Source organism: Microtus oregoni, unplaced genomic scaffold (genome assembly GCF_018167655.1).
Source record: "Microtus oregoni isolate MIOR12 unplaced genomic scaffold, Mior012 000015F_ref0000493, whole genome shotgun sequence".
In the NCBI taxonomy this organism is placed as follows: Eukaryota; Metazoa; Chordata; class Mammalia; order Rodentia; family Cricetidae; genus Microtus; species Microtus oregoni.
In genome coordinates, this window is record NW_024543074.1 from 38,736,649 (window position 1) to 38,741,607 (window position 4,959).

Consider the following 4,959-nt stretch of genomic DNA (forward strand, 5'->3'; position numbering starts at 1 on the left):
TGACTAGTTCTCTTCTATCCTTGTGTCTGAAAAAGGGAGAAGTTGGGTCTTTATTGGTCAAGGGAGGGAAGACTTCCACATGGAGGCCAGGGTCTTTGTATTCACCCTCTCTACCCCCACACTCTTGGCTGAGGCTCCACAGTTACCTAAACGGGGAACACGGTGGTATTCACTGGTGTATTTGACAATAAAAGTGCAGTGCTTAGAGGAGGTATCCCAGGTATACAGCCAGTACTGCCAGGGAGCCCTCATTGCTCATCCAAAGACCAGAAGTCCTGGGATGCAGCTCAATCCCAGGTTTTTTAGCTGTGAGGAACAGTGACAAGCCTCCACTAAACACCCTTTCCTTACTGGGCTGATTGGTCCTTGTCTCCCTCTGGCTGCTGAGAAGAGCCAGTTCACTTATTCCTCCAGGTCTTCTCATAGTAGCCCACAGAAGGCTGCAGGTTGAGACCCTGCATCTAAGAAGCCTCCTTCCATGCACCCGATTCCTTGGCTTCCCACAGTTGGCGCAGGTGCGTTATCAAAGCTCATTGAGTTAAAATTTGTGTTAGATTTCATTAAAAATAGCATGAAGCTGGTCATGACAACATAGGTATGTTATCCCAGCAACTCATGAATCGGAAGCAATCACCTACACAAATTGGGGAGACCAGCTCTCAACTTTTTAAATGGTGGAAATAGTTTAATGGTAAACACAGTTGTCTGATGTGCTAGGCACTGACCTCAGTCCCCAAAACCACAAAACAGCATCTGAAGCATAGCCATAGTAGTGAATGACTTAGGAGTAAGTGACTTTTAGGAGAAGAAGGGAAGTTTCTGGGGGTACAGGAGGTGGTTACATTCCCAAGCACACAGCAGAGATTTTACTCGGCCTCCGCTTTTCTGCTCATCTCCCCAACTCGCAGTGGCCCCAAGGCCCCTGTTATTGTGGCACAAGTGGAAAAGAAGGTAGTAAGCCAGCATTTGTGGACATCTAGGCCCAATGGTTTCCCCTCGACCAAAACCAACTCCAATTGGGCAGTAGGAGGATAACTGATATCACCTTGCCAGTTCCATCTATATTACCCAGACTGGCTTTGAACTTGGGAAGTACCTGCCTCCTAAACTTCCTGAGTAACTGGATTGTGGGCCTGCTTTGGGTTTGTTCATAGGATGAACTATCCAGACTCCCAGTGACAGGGCTCTCTCTCTTGAGAAGCCCAGACTTTGAGACAGGGTCTTCTATACATCCCTGCCTGTCCTGGATCAGGGTGGCCTCAAGTTCATAGAGATCTTTCTGCTCTGCACCCCAAGTGCTGGGATTAAAAGACATGGACCACCACACCCAGCTCAGACTCCCTCTTTTTAGGTTTAATTTTTAAATTTTTTAGACAGTTTTTGTGTATGGGTATTTTCCTCTGTGTGTGTTTGTGTGTGTGTATGCACCTGTACACCATGTACGGGTGTGTGTGTGTGTGTGTGTGTGTGTGTGTGTGTGTGTGTGTGTGTGTATGCACCTGTACACCGTGTGTGTGTGTGTGTATGCACCTGTACACCATGTGCGGGTGTTTGTGTGTGTGTGTGTGTGCACCTGAACACCATGTGCGGGTGTGTGTGTGTTTGTGTGTGTGTATGCACCTGTACACCATGTGCAGGTGTGTGTGTTTGTGTGTGTGTGCACCTGTACACCATGTGTAGGTGTGGGTGTTTGTGTGTGGGTGTGTGCACCTGTACACCATGTGCTGGTGTGTGTGTGTGTGTGTGTGTGTGCACCTGTACACCATGTGCGGGTGTGTGTGTTTGTGTGTGTGTGTGCACCTGTACATCATGTGCGTGTGTGTGTGTGTTTGTGTGTGTGTGTATGCACCTGTACACCATGTGCGGGTGTGTGTGTGTGTGTGTTTGTGTGTGTGTGTGTATGCACCTGTACACCGTGTGCATGTTTGGTGCCTGCAGAAGCCAGAAGAGGGGGCCGGGCAGTGGTGGCACACACCTTTAATTCCAGCAGAAGCAGGCAGATCTCCGTGAGTTCGAGGCCAGCCTGGTCTACAAGAGCTAGTTCCAGGACAGCTAGGACTGTTACACAGAGAAACCCTGTTTCAAAAAACAAACAAAAAGAAGCCAGAGGAGGGTAATAGGGCACCTGGAACTAGAGCTGCAGACAGTTGTAAGCCACCATACCATATAGGTGCTGGGAATTGAACCCAAGACCTCAGACTCTTAAACTGTGTTTTCTTTCTACAATAAAATCTCTCAGTTCTTTGCTTTGTCCCAACTCTGAATTCTTTCTTAGACACATGAGCGAGAGTGAGAGTCTAATTAGTGTTGTTGGCTTTCCTGTGGATGTAAGGCTGCCCACCGGAGTGTGGACAAACTACCAAGAGTCTCACCTGAAGAAAGCCAACTCTCCCCCTGCAGTGGGGTCTGGTGAGCACACTCCCCATCCGTGCTGAAGACGGATGGGGCTGATCCTGGGCAGGTCTTGTGTAGACAAACACAACCGTTGAGTGCTCATGACTGTAACCGCCTGTCGTGTCCAGAAGACACCATCTCACAGTAGCTCTCCCTAGTCTCTGACTCTTAGGGTCTCCCACGTTCCCATGACAGTGCCTGAGCCATGGTTGGAGGCCTTTGATACACATGTCCTGTTTGGGGTTGAGCGCACAACAGTTATTTATCCTTTACACTCTGATAATTTGTGGCTCTTTGTGCTCTGTCCATTGCAAAAAAGATTTTCTGAGGTAGTGTATGAGCTAGTCTCGTGTGTGTGTGTGTGTGTGTGTGTGTGTGTGTGTGTGTGTGTGTGTGATGTAGATGCCTGAGGAGGTCAAGGATTGGGGTCCTCCTGGAAATGGCTGCTGTGAACCACCTGACACTGGGCTCCAGTTTTCCTCAAGAGGTGTGTGTTATTAACCACTAAGCTATCTCTCTAGCTCCTGGGAAAAAAAAGAAAAACAAAAACAAAAGTTCAATTCATCACCATTTATCAAACTGGGAGTCACCGAGATCCAACTTGCAGTTATACAAACAACCACACGATGTCACCATGAGCTCAAAGTATTTTAGAGTAACAACCGGCAACCTGGATTGAAAAGAAAACAATAAATTTGACAGACATGGGAAATGATACTATCGGACTTGAAAGAACGCTCTCAGCTAACCGCATCTAGATTGACAGTTTGTGCTGGCAGTCCTGGTGAGGGCCTTATGCATGGGTCCAGAAATCGGAACAGACTACCCAACAATTTCTCACTGTGACAGCCTTGACATTTTGATACTTGGTTTCAGGGCCTTAGAAGGGGGAGGAAGGGGGACAGTGCTCTTGGTTCTGGCTGTCTGAAAGAGTCCCGTGTTGAGTAGCATGATTGCTGCTGAGGGAAAGCACTCCTTTTTCCTGCTTTGAGGGCAGAGCCCTATGTTGGAACTCCTAGAGCAGGGTGAGGCCTCTGCTAGGACCGGTCACAATATTGCCACCAAATATGCCAAATCAAAGTTTTAGAGACCAGAAGATATAATAATAAAACCCATGTTTCTTCAGCTATAACAAGTGCTGGGTAATAGGAAGGGAATGGTCCTGCAGCTATATTGTAACCACCAGCAGCGAGGAAAAGTATTCACATGGTCAACAGAACATTTCATCAGGAAAATCAGAGCACAAACAGCTTACAGTGACCCTCCATTGTCTGTCATTAAGGGAGTCGAGACAGAGACACTGGACAAAGCCTCGGGACAGGATACAGCGTGAATGAGATGGGTAAAGCCAAGTGCTGCTGCTGCTGCTTGGCTGGCTGGTCTTTGCTAGCAACGTGTGGAGTTCTCACGATGGCAGACCTCTGACTTATAGGGAACAGTTTTCTTTTCTCTATTTAGCCCAAGAGTATAAGTCTGACTCACCTCCTTCATCTTCTCCTTCCCTCCATTCTTCAGCCTATAACAATCTTGGGGGGTTTTATTATTATTATTAATTTAGAAATTGGATTTATGCATTTTATGTGCGAATGTTTTGCCTGTATGTATGTATGTTATGTGCACCATCTGTGTGCTTGGTGCCCCTCGAGGGCAGAAGATGGCATTGGATCCCTGGGAACTGGAGTTATGGATGGTTGTGAGCCATTATGTGGGTGCTAGGACTCATACCCAATTAAACCTGGATCTCTTCAAGAGCAACAAGTGTTCTTAACCAATGAGCCATCTCTTCAGCTACCTTGCAATTATTTTCATTCTCTTCTCCCCCAGCATGCAAAGCTTTTTTGTTTTGTTTTGTTTTTTGAGATAAGGTTTCTTTGTGTAACAATCCTTGGTGTCCTGGAACTTGCTCTGTAGACCAGGCTGGCCTCGAACTCACTGAGATCTGCCTGTCTCTGCCTCTCAAGTGCTCAGATTAAAGGGGTGCGCCACCACTGCCTGACCCAAAGTTTTTTAATAACAGTAAGATCCAAGGTTAGTTTTTGTAGCCAGGCTGACCCTTCAGCCCCTGGGCGCGCAAACTTTCAGCACTCGGAACAGACATAGGGTTTGGTATGGCTTTGTGGTTCCTGGGCCTTGCCAAAGTGCCAACACATCTCTTAGCCCTGATGAGGACTAGACAGGAGCACGGTGCCATGGCCTTCGGGAGACTCCAGGCCAGCTGATTGATGGTGGATCTTACCCCCAGCCTTGAGGATGCGACTTCAGTTGTCTGCTCATCCACAGTGCACACACCTTCAGCTTGGGCACTTCCAGAATCTGCAGGTTGTCTGTGACTGTCCCCAACCATAGCTGTTTTGTTCTCTCAACAAAGCAGCTTCATCCTTTGGATTATTCGGGACAGGGACAGAGGTGGCCGGTTAGTGCAACCCATAAATAACCTTTTCAGTATCACTTGTTTGATGGAGGCGTTCATCTGGCCAGAAACCCGTGGGGCTTCCCTAGCAGCCACAGGCAGATGTCCGCTCCTGGGCTCCTTGCGCCGAGCCTTTCAGTCCTTGTGGCCATGTC